The sequence below is a fragment of the Triturus cristatus genome, chromosome 4_1, assembly GCF_964204655.1.
Source record: "Triturus cristatus chromosome 4_1, aTriCri1.1, whole genome shotgun sequence".
Lineage (NCBI taxonomy): Eukaryota > Metazoa > Chordata > Amphibia > Caudata > Salamandridae > Triturus > Triturus cristatus.
Window position 1 is genome coordinate 359,063,791 of NC_140585.1, and position 16,617 is coordinate 359,080,407.

Sequence of the window (16,617 nt, forward strand, 5' to 3'; positions counted from 1 at the left end):
CACAAACCTCAAAGTTGCCCCATGTCAGTGTGAGCAATTCCCAGACCACAACTTGTCTCAAGTCAGGTACTTTATGACTGGTGACGAGATCTCAAGTTGTTGCCTGTCAGGTGTAAGTTAGCTACGCCAGTATTACAAATAATGTCTATAATTATTTCCAAGCAAAAACCAAAGGAAATGATGGACGGAGTGTTGAACATTGCAAGCACTCACCCCCAGTCAACTGATCTGGGTTTAATCCATCACCGTTCTTTAGCCCACTCTGCCACCCCAGTTCAGACATGGCCATATGCAAATCAGTCTGACCCTGTGCCTCATGGGAACAGTCCAGCCCGAACTGCCAAGCCATGTCTTCCCTGGACCGGAAACAAGCTTCCTAGGACCGGTTTCTGGCATTTCAGCCGTCTTCAGCCAGGCTTACTTGAATCCAGTGGCAAAGTGAGCAAGGGACTCACGTCTGGGCATACCCTGGCAACTTATGGCGAATAAAGCAAAAACCAAAGTAAATGATGGACGGAGTGTTGAACATTGCAAGCACTCACCCCCAGTCAACTGATCTGGGTTTAATCCATCACCGTTCTTTAGCCCACTCTGCCACCCCAGTTCAGACATGGCCATATGCAAATCAGTCTGACCCTGTGCCTCATGGGAACAGTCCAGCCCGAACTGCCAAGCCATATCTTCCCTGGACCGGAAACAAGCTTCCTAGGACCGGTTTCTGGCATTTCAGCCGTCTTCAGCCAGGCTTGCTTGAATCCAGTGGCAAAGTGAGCAAGGGACTCACGTCTGAGCATACCCTGGCAACTTATGGCGAACAAAGCAAAAACCAAAGGAAATGATGGACGGAGTGTTGAACATTGCAAGCACTCACCCCCAGTCAACTGATCTGGGTTTAATCCATCACCGTTCTTTAGCCCACTCTGCCACCCCAGTTCAGACATGGCCATATGCAAATCAGTCTGACCCTGTGCCTCATGGGAACAGTCCAGCCCGAACTGCCAAGCCATGTCTTTCCTGGACCGGAAACAAGCTTCCTAGGACCGGTTTCTGGCATTTCAGCCGTCTTCAGCCAGGCTTGATTGAATCCAGTGGCAAAGTGAGCAAGGGACTCACGTCTGAGCATACCCTGCCAACTTATGGCGAACAAAGCAAAAACCAAAGGAAATTATGGACGGAGTGTTGAACATTGCAAGCACTCACCCCCAGTCAACTGATCTGGGTTTAATCCATGACCGTTCTTTTGCCCAGTCTGCCACCCCAGTTCAGACATGGCCATATGCAAATCAGTCTGACCCTGTCCCTCATGGGAACAGTCCAGCCCGAACTGCCAAGCCAGGTCCTCCCTGGACCAGAACCAAGCATCCTAGGACCGGTTTTGGGATTTCACCCCTCTTCAGCCAGGATAGCTTGATTCCAGTGGCACAGTGATCCCAGGGCCCACGTTTGGGCATACTTGGCGCACTTAGGGCGAGAAAGCAAAAGACACACAATTGATGGACGGAATGCAGAACAAATCAAAACATTCACCCCCAGTCAAGAGATCTGGGTTAAATCCATCATTCTTTTGCTCACCATGCCACCCCAGTTTAGACCTGGCCATATGCAAATCAGTCTTGACCCTGCTCCTCATGGGAAAACTCCAGCCCAGGGCATCCAGTGTGCTATGGGACAATAGGGGAGCATTAAGGTCCCTACGCTGCGGGAGGCGTTATTGCTCTTATACGCAGGGAACTGATGGAAACGCAGCACACTGCATGTGAGAGCAATTTTTTTTCATCTCTTTCTATTCCCACATGTTTATGGACCAGTAGAGGGAGCCAGAGAGACAGAGACAGAGAGCCACAATCGCCAGAACGCCAGAACGCTGAAACGCCGAACTCCGAGCAGGCAAGCTGCAGAGAAAACGGGCTACTGGCTCACGGACCCACGGACCCACGGATTGCCAAAAGCCATGTCTGACCCGCTTGGGCCCCCGCTAGGACACCTGCTGGGACCCCCGCTGCAATCACCGGCCGGTGCGTTCATCTGGCTGTGTTCTGCATCTGTGGTGCGGCGTGCTGTGCTGTACTGGAGGGGGAGTGAACGGACACAGGACATAGAACCTCACGTACGGGAGGCACCGTGAAGCACCGTGGAGCACCGTGGAGCACCGTGGAGCACCGTGGAGCACCGTGGAGCAGTAGCAGTTTGAGCAGTAGTTCAGTCAAGGCAGCGTGAGGAGCGTGAGGAGCAGAGCGGAGGCAGATTGAAGTGAAGTGGAGTAACATGGTTCCAGGCACGGTTCCAGGCAGCCTGAGGTCTCGAGGCTCCCCGCATCCAGAGGCTCCCCCTACCGCTCCGCGCCGCACCACACAGCAAGGAGAGAGGAGAGAGGAGAGGCGGCAAGAAGTGGTGAGCCGGGTGACTGGTGCTGGGAGCGGGGGCGGGAGCGGGTGCGGGTCGGGCAGGGGGGGCAGGGGGGGCAGGCTGTTAGCCCTAAGCCCGAGCCCCTGAGCCCCAGAGGCCCCTGAAGCCATATCCTTCCTGCGCTTTGGACTCGAGGGCCGGTCACGGTCATGGATTTTGGCAAGCAAAAGGCGAGTCGAAGGCAGTAGCAGCGAGCAGCAGCCCTGCAGGAAAAGCCAACCCCGGCAGAGTTACAGGCGTCAAGGGGGATCCAAAGTACTACCTATGCACTACCTAATCATCAAATCAAGCATATTTAAGCTACTAGCTACTATCCAAGCACCAGCACTCAAACAGTCAGGCACCAGCTTTAACGCAGGCAACAGTAAAATTACGGTGGTCGGCCTGGCAAAAACTGGTAAAAACTGTTAATCCATTTATGGGCTATTAGCTTGAGAACTTGTGACCTGAGGCCCCAACAGAGGGACCCAAGTAGACACCTTATACTTTGACGGGACTGATTGTAAGTGACTTGACACGACAGATAAAGTCACCGCATTGCCAGACAGTGCAACACTTCAACGCAGTTCCTCCCTGACGGCAGCTGCCCCAATCCTGCGTCGTGCGTCGGGCCCCAAACCACCCCACAGCACCTCGCGCCGCACCTAGCGTAAGGGTCGGTAGCCGAGGAGGTGACCCGGTGGGGGAGCTTGCCACTCGACAGGACGCAGAAGGAGCAGACAGGCTTGGGAGGAGGCGCTGGAAGTTGCATGGGAGGTGAAAGTCTGGAGGTGAGGTGTGGTGAGGCGAAGTAGAGGTGAAGCAGTGCTCACAGTACCTCTGACTAGAGAGATAAGAACACCCTGCAGTGGGGGGACAGCAGTAACAGTGAAAAACAGCACAGGGGTCAAGATAGTCATCGGGATCAGTACTATTACCAATCGGAGTAGAGAATTGGGGATATGCAGTCAGGAAAAGTTCGTCAAGCCCCTATCCATAAAAATAAGAAAAGAGCGACAACACAGGATCAAACAAAAGCGGTTAACAAATCTGGAAACAAGAGTAAGTTAAAAGAGGATTCTAACCCACAAGTAAAGAGTTTGATCCCTATTACAGCTACAGAGTCATTTAAGTTCGGTGGGAAAAACCTAAAGCATAACTTTCAGTTTTTAAAAGACCCGATAGCGGCAATTTATGCAAACACAGAAGAGGCACAAAGCCTACAAACCCCCATAAAACCGATACTCTCGATAACACCAAAAAGAGCCGGAGATAAAAGCCCAGAAGCAGTGTCAAGACAACCAGAAAAGTGTCAACAAAAAGAAGGAAGGGTGCCAGAAGAAAAGGATGAAAGACCGGTTCAAGAAAAATCAGCTTTAAAAAAATGGCTTTTAAAAACGACAGCTCAAACACATGGCCCGGCACCCCAACCCATATCTCAACCTACATCTCAACATACAGCCACCCATGAAAAAAGCAAGGAAGAAAAAACTACACAAAGGTATTTGTTAAGGGAACAAAGCGAAGGCGGAGATCAAGTTACACAACAAGGAATAATCCAAAAGACAAACTGGTCAAGATTTTTTTCAATAACAGAGGAAGACGACCTCATAAAGATGCTAGAATTTAAAACCCAACAAGTGAAGGAATCAGGGGCAACAAACCAGGGAAAACATAGGGACACAAATCCGCCGGAAAAAAAGGAAAGGGGAGTGGAAAGGGGAGCAGTATCAACCCCCATCAAGCACACCCCTAGCCCCATTCTTTGGAAAAAAATAAACACGGGGCGAAGTGGCTCGCCACACGGAGATAAAAAAACACAGTCACCAATCACTATTTCATCAGTAAGCGGGTTTGATTCCTTATCAGGGATCTCAATACCACCAACAAATAAAGAAACAACCACTTGGAGCGATTTGTAACTAAAAAGTCTACAGCAAGCAATCACTGTATTAAATTTTCAATCGGACAAATTGGACGTGCAGGTAGACTTAATGAACCTGATCGCAACTCACATTGCAGAAATCAATAACAAGTTGGACAAAATTTCAGATCAAATAACTAATGGAATAAATAAAGACAGACAAAATAAAAACAAAGTATTGGACCAAAGCTGCGGGTGCGGCAAAATAATAGATAAACTGTCATGCCTACCAGAAATTTGGACTGAGATCCTAGGTGCAGCACAAGTAAGAAAACAAACAGAAGAAACATCGTGTTTAGTAAATACAGGTAAAATTACAATGATTGAAAAACAAAGAAGTATGAGGCAAAGTATAGAACCTGCAGAAAACTCCACGGAGGGCGATGCAAACATAACAAAAGATCAGGGCAATAGGCACAGCGAAAAAAATACACCTGCCGCCCCAAGCGTGTTGGAAAATCAAACCAAAAGACAACGTAAAAGAGCACGGAAAGCCAGGAAGAACGTCAATTCAAAAATTAAGCAGAGAAAAAAACAAAATTATGCCATTTCTGCACAAAACGCTAACAATAGTGCACAAGAGCAAGCAGTCACTGGCCCAACAACACAGCAAAACACCGAAGAATCAAACATATTAGACAATTTGAGGGACTGCAATATATCCATGCAAAGCAATCAGTGTGCACCAGAACCTGCTGATAGAAAAGCAATAAAAGGGTGGAATACCGTCGAAAAAGTAAAAACAAAAATGAACATAGAGGAGGAGACGGAAAACGTGATAAGAAGGGATAAAACAAACAAACAACAAAACCACAGGTAAAAGAAGACACGTCTCAAAAAGCGGTACCTGAAGTAAAAAACGATGATGGCTCAAAAACTAAGCACCAGGAAGTAATAACCAAATGGATAACTAATGAAGATAAAACAAACCTGCCAAAAAGGGAAAAAAGTCCTGGACTGTACATAGAAAGAGCTTCAAGTACAGACACCCAGCTATCAATTACCCTGGATAAAAAAGACCGGACGTGCAAAACATTAGCGGAGAAAAAACAAATGGAGAAGAACAGGACAGCCAAAATGTTCAGAACAAAGGAGGACAATAGAAGTCAAAGCGAAGAGGAAGATACAACGCCGAAATCAAGCGCAAAAGGACGGCCCACCATCGATCTCATGATCAACGCTAAGGCGGGGGAAAGGACAAGGGAAAAAAGGGAACAAAATGGAAATCAAGAACCTCAACCAAACCCAGCAGAGACAGGCTGTAAACTAATCTTCAAGCCGGAATATCAAACAAAGGGAAAAAACGATACACTAAATAGGGGTAATATAATGAGACTATTTAGAGAAATTCCGAAATTAAGGGATATTCCATCGTCCGATCACTAGAATTTATCCAAGTTAACATAGAGATGGACTTGGAAGTATGTAGAACAACATGGGCGTCGATTGAGACAACGGAACGGATCTTCTCCACCAGGGAGATCTTCGCAACTTGGGGCATAATAATATCATATCCACCGTTAATAAAATATCCATACCCGCTAATAAACGACGAGGCTTTCGGGCTGCTAAAAATAAAGGGAAAGTCTTCTACGGTACTAAAAGGAGCCAGAAGTACGTCACCAAATCAAGAGACATGCAGGGGAGCCGGCGTGCAAATTACTACGGACAGACAAACAGCTACCCAGTCAGAGGGAAACCAAGACTTGTCTTGGTTACCCCACACCTTGAATTCACATCGATCCTGATGATAACATCATAGTAAGGGGGGAACAAAACAATAAGGCAGTAAATCAAAATGAGAAAAAGACCATGATCTGCTCTTGGAACGTTCATGGTTTTACAGAAATGCAACAAGATCAAGAAACCCTCACCTATTTAAGTAATTTTAAAGTAATACTGCTACAAGAAACATGGAACACTTCACCAAAGCACTTGGCAGGATACGAAGAATTCCACATAATGGCGGAAAAAACCTCCAAGTATGGGAATCCAAGAGGGGGTTTGTCCATATACACTGTAACAGAAAATGACTGGAAAACGGAGAAAATTGATTCAGGAGAAAACTGGATCCAAATAATAAAAGTGGAAGAAAATCTTCCTGCACAAGGAGAAGGAGTGGGAGATGAGCTAATAATCCTTAATATTTATATTCATCCTGCAAAGAGCAAAAACGAGGAGAAATTGTCAAATCTAATAAACCTAATAAAAACACGACAAGTCACATATCAATATCAAGAGATCATAATATCAGGGGACTTTAATTATAATCTAATAGGAGGAAAGACGAATAAGAATAAGAATAAAAATCAAAATTTACGAAACAAGCTGGAAAAACTAGGTATGGTCATCCTAAATGGAAACATGAAGGGGGATCAACCGGCAGGTATCACCTTTTCCTGTGGAAAAAAAACAATCAATTATTGATTATACGATAATCAGTAAAGAGCTAATGCCCCGGGTAGACAATTTCTGCATCTCAACACGACCTGAGAGCGATCATTTCCCTCAGGAGACAGTCCTAGACTTAAACATCAAGCAAAAGGAGTGTGTAGCATCATTAGTTGCATGGCCCGAAATATACAACTTACGGAAGCTTAAATGGAGAGAAGCAATCATGGAAGAGATAATGGACATGGTGAATGAACACATAAAGAATGCTGAGGAGTCAGCAGTACAATCACTCAATAACTGGGAGGAACTATGTGAATCACTCCTGGATAAATTTCCAGCAAAAACAGTAAGCAAAGGGAATCACGGGTTTATTAAAGAGCCATTGTACACAATACAGATGAGAAACAAAAAAAGAAACATCGCCAAAGAGGTAAGACAAAACGCGCAAGCAATTAAAATGGGAAAAAAAATAGATAGCGGAAAGATCCAAAAATTGAGAAAAGACTACAAGGTGGAATGCAGAGTGGAAAAAAGAAAATATAGAGAAAAGTTATGGGAAGATCTGCTGTGGGCAAGCAAACTACCAAACAGTAAAGAATTTTGGGGTATAATCAACAAATTAATGAAAGGACACGGAAAGCAAAATACCATCGGAATAAGCGAAAATACTTGGCTAGAACACATTGATAAATTGTATAACCCCAAACTAGGATTAGAAAAGGTGGATGCAGTAAGGTCACCGAACGTAAAGGAAAAAGAACCTTACACCGAGGTAACCAGCACTAATATTGAAAGTGGAAGAAATCAGTTTAGCTGGGAAGTAGATGACCAAACTCTGACAACTGTTAAACGCATAAAAACACTGATAAATATTTTGAAAGCGGAAGGAGCAGCAGGCACAAACGGGCTACCAAATGCCCTATTCAAACGAGACCCGGAAGTTTGGGCAAAATATCTAACACCTCTTTTTAACAATGTGTTCCGTGACAACAAGATCCCACAATCCTGGAGCGGTAACCTGTTCCACCCAATTTACAAGAGCGGCATCAGAACAGAACCCGGGAATTACAGGTTGATCGCCCGGATCGACGTAGAGGCTAAACTCTATGCTTCATGCATCCTGGAACATCTACAAGAGTGGACAGAGGAAAACAACATTATCCCAAAATTCCAAACAGGCTTCAGACGGGGAATGGGCACCATTACAAATCTAACAGCCTTGACAATTCTTACGGAAAAAGCTGAAAGGAAAAGGGGAGTATTAGTGGCTTGCTATATAGACCTAAAAGCGGCTTTCGATAGAGTGCCGCGGGACCGCTTGTGGAAGAAACTGAAAGCATGGGGACTGCCACAGCCACTGATAAATGCAATACAAGCACTATACAGCGAAACATGGGCTACTGTTAAACTAGGGGATGGACAAAGAGTCTCTTCAAAAATAAAGATAACAAACGGATTAAAACAGGGCTGCGTCCTTTCTCCATGCTTATTTAATTTATACCTAGCAGATTTGAACAGCCACTTAGAACAAATAAATGGACACCCACCGAATTTGGCAAACGAGCCGGTTCAATACTTACAGTATGCAGATGATATTGTCCTGGTAAGTCAAACTCCGATAGGGCTACAAAGGACGATAAACAAACTTATAGACTACATGGACGCCCAAGGTTTAGAATTGAATAAATCCAAAACCAAGGTGGTAAGATTAGCGGGCCCAAGACAAGGAAACTACAAATGGTACGCAAAGAACTTTCAAATAGAGGAAATAAGAGTTTATAAATACTTGGGCATCAAAATGGCAAGAAATCTGTCAATGGTGGAGCAGAAAAAGGAGATCACAGCAAAAGCTCAATCCTTAATATTTGCCTACAAACAACTATACAAGAAACTGGAAAGCCCTTCACACAGGCATCTTTTAAAAATCATGGCAGCCCAATTGCTACCGACCCTGTCCTACGGTCTGGAAACCTGGCATGGCCAAGAAAGTAACATCTTAAATAAATTACAAACCAAGCTTTATAAAATGGTATTCAACCTCTTTAAAGGCTCCTCGCCAGCACAAATTCGTCTGGAATTCGGACTGCAGAACCAAGTATTCCAAAGGAAGGCAACCATGGTAAATTTATGCTGGAAACTCAGAGCAGCAGAACTGGGAACTTTGAACAACTTATGCTGGTTGGAAATAAAACAACAACTAGAGCAAAGAATCCCAAACTCGTGGGGGGACCAACTGAGGATAGCCCTGGAAGAATTAGAGCTCTATGGGCTTTGGAACAGCAAGTTGGAAAAGGCCACATTTAAAAAAGCTTGCAATAACAATGCAAAAGCATTATCCTTCGTAGAGGACAAGAGGGGATTAGTAAGACGCCGCCACGCATGGGTCATAATAAATTCTTACACACGGCTAAGACCACAACCATACCTAGCAGCTCTTTTCCGATTGTCCTTAAAAAGGAGGTTTATGGCATACAGATTTGGAGATCATTGTTCATTAGACTTGGCGCCCTCCTGGAAAAATAAGGATCAAACAAAGACATGTCGTTTATGCGGTTATCATACTGAATCTCTGAGCCATTTACTGTGTGTCTGTGAAACAGTAAAACCAGAAAGAAGGAAGATGCTATGGACAGTTTTAAATGATTTAAATATCCGCACCTGCAGACAGGCGGCGACAAGTTGGATGGGTGCCGCATCAAACATTTTAATATGCAGGGGGATAAAATTTATGATAGCGGTAGAAAGCTTACTTACAATAGTGGGCAAAGTCTGAAGGCTTGGTGCCACAAAGGAACTAAGTAGAATTTTACGAACTGAAAATGTTTTTTATAATATGAAATGTGTTTTATATGCTTTATGGTTTGTGAAAACCAAATAAAGTTATTTTTGACTGACTGACTGACTGACATGTTTATGGGCAGGGAAAGAGATGAAACCTTCGCTTCCAGCAAGTGGGAACAATTTGACAGCTCCCTGCTGCTGGAACCGGAGTGTTTCCTTTTGTTTGGCAGGAGCTGTCAAGCTACCACTAAGTAAAAACAGCTATGCCCAGGGGTGGCCAACACGGGATGCAGCAGGTGCCGGCCCTGGGGCTGGCAGTCTCCAGGGCCATATAAGGCTCCTAGAGGGGAGCTGCATGACCCCCCTCCTTTCTTGTACACGGGCTGTCCCTGGTAGGTGGCTGTCCTCAGGGCCGAGAACGGCCCAGGAGATGGGCCGCGTGGTCTCCCTCCTTCAAAAAGAAAGCCCCGGGACACCCTCTTCAATGTTTATGTTAGCCCCAGAGAGGTGGTGGTTCCCGAGGCCTGGGGAGTCCACTCGAGGTGGTGGTCCCCGGGGGGGGGATGGTATGCATGACCATCTATGTTTTTTAAACTTTAACACCCTAGGGTGGTGCCTGTGCAGACCCTGCATTAGTGTAAACAAAAGGCCTGGTTCATAAATAAGTTCTAGGAGTGGGGCCCCAAGCAGCCCTCCTTTTTGTTGGATATACACATGCCCCCGGGACCTGGCCCACACAGGGGCAATATTGAAAGCCAGCGCGGGAGAATGAACTTTTTTTTCATTCACAATGATATTCGCAAGTATTTCATGAAAATGGCTGTGAATTTTGAAAAAACAATGGCTTTTTTGCCCAGGCAGGGTCGCCGGGGCACGCGCACACCTATCTCACCTCGAGCGCGCAGTGTGGTGTTTGAAGCGCACACAGGTGAGTTCAGCAGCAAGTGCCTCCTGCACTTACTGCATATCTTTTGTTAGAAGGGCGTGGCTGCAGGACAGATTGTATGCATTTTTGAAGGTATTCATGTTAATCTCAGCGCCCATCATGTGCTGCAATTAGTATGATTACTTTAACAAAGGCATACAATCTGCCCTGCAGCCGCGCCCTTTTAACAAATGAAGGCAGCAATATTAAAGGACCACGACGTGTGCTTTCAAGGGATTCTGAAAGCACACATGTGCTTGTTGACTTGCTGCATTTCTTTTGGTAATAGAGCGCAGCACACAATCTGGCCTGCTCTATTACCAAAAGAAATGCAAGTCTACAAGCACACATGTGCTTTCAGAATCACTACCTGCTACAGCTCCAAGAAACATCGGCCTGCAGGGGTGGTTTTTTTTCTTTCCTTTGTCTTCCAGCTCTGCCACGGTGCAGTGTACGCCAGCTCCTAGAAGTGGCTGACAGCTCCTGGAAAGAGGGGGAGGAGGGCGGCAGGTGTGAGAGGAGCCTGAGAGCTGTAGTAGAATAAAAGTCTGCCCTCTCCGTTGGGCTCTGACGGATCAGGAAATGGTTTATTTAAACAGTTTCAGAGCAGGCGTAGGCATGGCTAGAAAGCTCCAAGAGGTGATAGAGGAAGGCATTCTCGTGTGCACTGCACACTGCACTGTTCTACAGTGCAGCCCTCCTTGGTTTCCTCATCCAGCCCCAGCCTGCCAATGCTTTGTAAAAGTTCGAGCTATGGTGTAGGTAGTTTAGCCAGATCTCCCGTGTCAGCATTGCGCTTTCATTCCAGTGATTTAAATGGCCACCTCAGTGCAGTACGGGAGTTGTAGTTCTTTACTTTTGCTTAAGAATGTTTTCGAAGACATGGAAGCGGTATTCTGTCGGAAGCAGCACGTTTGCTCCCTTGGTGTAAGAGCGAGCACATGGCGTGCTTGGTGTTGGCAGCATGTATTGTATTGTAATTGAATTTATATAGCGCTTACTACCCCTGAGGAGGCATCGAAGCATGTAAGTTGATGCCTTCTGTCATGTATATAAATGGGCCATGGCGTGTGTGTAGGTTCGGTGAACAGTGGGGGCATGGGGATGTAATTCCCAAGTGGCCGATATAAATGAACTAGCACACAGAAGACGCTTCAGATGGATCGGAGTCTCGCAGAGGCCATGCAGGCATGACGCCAGGGTGAGACCGGGCATGCGAGGAGCGTGAGAAAGGGCTCGGACACACATAGATTGGACACACGAGATGGGTCCTTACCGGGGGAGAGGGGCGATTCGAGCACACGGGGCACAGTAGAAGAACTGAACAAAAAAATAGGTGTAAAGGGATTATACATGTGCACACAGACACAACTCAGACACACAGAGGCTGTGCAGCAGAATACTACGCACAGCGCAGGAGGTGGGGCACATTTCAGAACTGTGCTGCACAAAATTTCAAACACCCTGGCCTGCAGGGGTGTGCAAACAAGATGTTAGCACAGTAAAAACAAGCATCTCGGGCTCATAATCACATGTGAAAAATATTTTCTTTCTATTCATGTATATTATGACCCACTTAACAAATACCAATCAGGTTTCCGAGCAGGTCACAGCACTGAATCAGCCATGACACATATAATTGATGATGCTCTACAAATTCTAGATGTGGAGCCTGCCTACTCATCTTGCTAGACCTCTCCTCAGCCTTTGATACGGTCAAACATGAGAACTTGATAGATCTTCTGAAACACAGAATGGGATTAGCGGGGTCAGTGTTAAATTGGTTTACCTCATTCCTCCAAAACAGGTCACAACAATTCAAGGTCAAGAACTCCCTGTCCAAACCCGTCCCAGTAACTTTAGGAGTCCCACAAGGGTCCTCACTATCCCCAACACTGTTCAATTCATTCATGGAACCACTCACCGAAATTATCCACGCGTCTGACGTTCAATATCACATGTACGCTGATGACACACAACTAAAACCTTAAGATACATACCCTAGAAGATATCAAATCGCTTAACACAACGCTTGCAAAAACCCAGACATGGTTGGCAGAAAACCATCTCAAATTGAATGCCCTAAAAACCGAATTCCTCCTAATCGTTCCACCCGCCCATATTCCCATAATGCACGACTTGATCAAACACTGCACTCAACGGCCAACCAACCATCGTTGACTCAGCGAAATCACTGGGAATAACACTTGACAGAAACCTCAATATGCAAAAACACATCAGCAACGCAACAAAAGGAGCAAACTTTCAGATAAATACACTGAGGAGGCTGAAACCTTTCCTGCCGGACCACGACTTCAAGCAGGCAGTACAATCTCTAGTTATCCCTAGAACGGAGTACGGATGTGTCTCTCTCTGTGGCCTGCCCAAAGCTACAACTGCCCGTCTAAGAGCTGCAATCAATGCTGCAGCGAGACTCGTCACTGGTTCTAAAATAATTTCCCACATTTCCCCGGACCGTAAATCCTTGAATTGGCTACCTCTTAAAGCCAGAATTCATTTGAAAATAGCGTGTATGACTCATAAAGCCATGCATCACAAGGCACCCAGCTATTTGGCACAGAAACTGAAGCTCTCTGGTGGGATCAGATCCTCAAGAAGTGCGGAAAACTTGTTATTGAGACCGCAAGGATTCAACAAGAAGAAAACAAATAACCGAACCTTTTCTGGGATGGCGCCCAAAATCTGGAATGCCTTTCCCCAGAAACCAGACATAATTCCTCTACTGCATCTTTCAAAAAAGAAGTAAAATCGATTCTCATGGCTAAATTTACCTGAGCATGGATTAAAGAAATTTTGAGACCAAACGTACCCTCGCTACTGAACTTTATTATGCCAATTAACCATCCAGGCATCCTAGACAGTATATATACCCTTTGCCTGACTCACCGTGAAAATCCTGTGATGCACTTTATTACTTTGCTTTTACGAGATGTTATGTATACGCGCTTTGACTTGCATTTAACCGACCTGTAAAGAAATGTACTTTGTAACCCAGACACTCACCTGTAAAGCGCTCTGATATCCGCAAGGGTCTTGTTCGCGCTGTATGAAACTTTCAAAATAAATAAAATAAGTAAATTATCTAAACTATTCGTAACATTGTATGCCCATCCGGGTACATTCACTTTAGTGTGTATAAATGTACAAGTGAATGTACCAGGACGGGCATACGATGTTACGAGCTCTGATGATGTCCGCAATGGACGAAACGCATCGGCTCATTTAATTTGACTACTGGCTGGATTATTTTGAATTTGTACGTCTGATTTAATTTGACTACTGACTGGATTGTTTTGAATTTGTACTTTTAACGCCTGGTGGATTGAATAAAAATTGGAACTGTTTTATCTACCAACAAGCCTCCCTTAAGATCTTCTTTGTTTGGAGGAAGAGCATACAGCAACAACGTTGATCATTGATGAAAGATAGATAAATTACACGCTCCTTGTTTATAGGTTGGATATTCTGTCTACTAGTATGGATGACATGTGACCCCAACACCTTGCATTCCTCTGTCTGATGTATCATTTACTGTACATTGATCTACACATGTGTGATTGATTGTCTCTGTGTAATGTGTGTATGATATAAAGTGCTCTGGCACCCTACACTGGTATGAACAGCGCTATAAACCTAATTAAATGCATCTCAGAGATTATGGTAATATAAACTTGAGGGCACTGTTGAAGGGTAATAGTAAGGGAATGACTGGAAGAGGTGGTCAATTGGGGGCGCCAACAAACATTCTCACACAGGCCGCTGCCAGCGCTAAGGCCACCGTCCCTGTGCGGGGCATATTGTGTGCCTCTGAGAAAGTATTCATGTTAATTGCACCTCATGACTGGCGCTGCGATTAACATGAATACTCACACAATCTGCTCTTGATATTTGTTGCTGCCCCCACACACCCAGACAGTTTCCTGGCACACATAGCCTTGACCTTACACTGCCGCACACAGAGGAAAAAGATTAGAGAGAACATTACTATGATCCTAACTCCTGGGCTTGACGAAGGCATAGCAAGTGTGCTTTTACAGCAATTCCAGATGGAAAAACGACGTGATATCCTTTGTATGTGTGAATGCATGGTTGATCTGTTAGAGTGCAATCTATAATGACTGCGATGAGTGATTCTTTGTTGTCCTGGTGAGAGCAGTGTCCATGGTTCTCCCTTTAAATTGCTAGCAGTATGCAAATGTGGAAATCACTTGGATGTTTCCCCGTTTGGCCCCACCTACCTTAGTAGTTTTCAAAGGTCTGCCTGCCTTTTGCCAGGTGATGGGCAGCTTAACAAGCACCCCTGTGCATTACTCACTGATTTAGGTGAGGAGTTCTTGATGCCGAGGAATATTAGGAGATCTCCATGAAGCAAAAAAACACTTACTTTTTATAGTTAAGAGGAATGACCCTTGTTGGATGGAGATTTATCTTTTTGTAGTTTCGGCATCTCCTCAATAGAAGGATTCATGTTATCACATATTTCTGGATAAAGACACACCAGGAACAATCACATTGCCAAAATGCACACAAGGTCATTGGTGACTTTTCCCCATGCTCCCTAATGCAGCTGTTGTGTAGAATACATACTAGACATTCACCCAAGGAAGTAGCACTTAGTAATTAATCAATAGTAAGAACTCCACTTAGGTAGATATTTTGTGCAAAACTGTGGAGTCTTGTTGGATTAAAGGGCAGGTGTGGTTCCTTTGAGGCCAAGTCACTTACAAAGCTACTGAGACACCTGCACAGATACTTAGACAACCTCTCAGATACTCAGAGACTCACACATCCACTAACATGCCCACTCAGACACTGATACACCCAGTCACAGACCCACACAGCCACTCCCAGACCCACACAGAGACCCACACAGGCACCCACTCAGACCCCTACTCAGACATTCATGCATCCACTCACAGATCCACTCAGACACTCAACTCACTCACACACCCAGTAGGACACTTATGCAGCTAATCCCAGGCCCATACAGAAACGCACATACCCACTCACCCATTGAGACATCCATGCACTCCCTCACACATCCACTGAGACACTCATGCACTCACTCACACGCTAACTCTCTAAGGTTACAGGTTACAGTTAGGAAATAAAAATTTAAAAAACATAGAAATTCACTTAAAAAAAACAAACATTACAGGGACGTTATAGTTAGGAAACAACATAAAAAACCATTTGAAGCTCACAGAAATAAAAACAAAGGTTACTGGGACATTATAGTTAGGACATAGATTTTAAAAAAACCTTAGAAATGTACTGAAAATAACAAAGGTTACAGGGACATAACACTCATACAAAACCATTGAAATTCAGCAGGTATAGTTACCTGAGCTAACTATAACTTTTGCCCCCACAATGCACTTCTTATAGCCTCAAATATTACCTCATGCATGACATGGTCAGCAACATCACTCATGACATCACTCATGACATCTCAAATGACCACTGATGACATCATCCTCAGAACAACACACATACACCCCTATACAACCTCTCATGCACCCACTCAAACACCCACATAGCCACTCATATACCCATTTACAGACACATACAAGTACTCACACAACCACTAACTTCTCCTAAGAGCCACTCACATACCATTTCACTCACTCATGCAGCCACTCACACAACCATTCAGTCACCCATACAGCCACTCATATAACCAGTCACTCACCTATACAGCCACTCACAGAGCCTAACCCATACATATATTCACACACTTAATTATTCACCTCTATAGCCACTCACACACCCATTCACTCACCCATACAGCCTCTTAACACAGCCACTCACTCAACCATACAACCACTTACATACCCACTCACACATTCATACAAGCCCTCCCATATCCCCTCACTCACCCATAAAGCCATTCACATACATACTTACTCTACAATAAAGCCCCTCACATACCAACTCACTTAACCAAACACCCACTCAAACAGCTATTCACTTACCCATATACCCACTTATACACCCAATCACTCGTTGGGGTACCCAAGCACACGTAGAAATAAAGTTTACATAGATTATTACATCAAGTAAGAATTGTAACACAATAAGTGAATCTCCGTTTCTTTCTTGTAGCTTTCTTCAATTTAATATTCTTGATTCATAGTAATTTCACAGTCTTCACAGTGGTTTCCAAGCCAACACGTGTTTCGTCGCC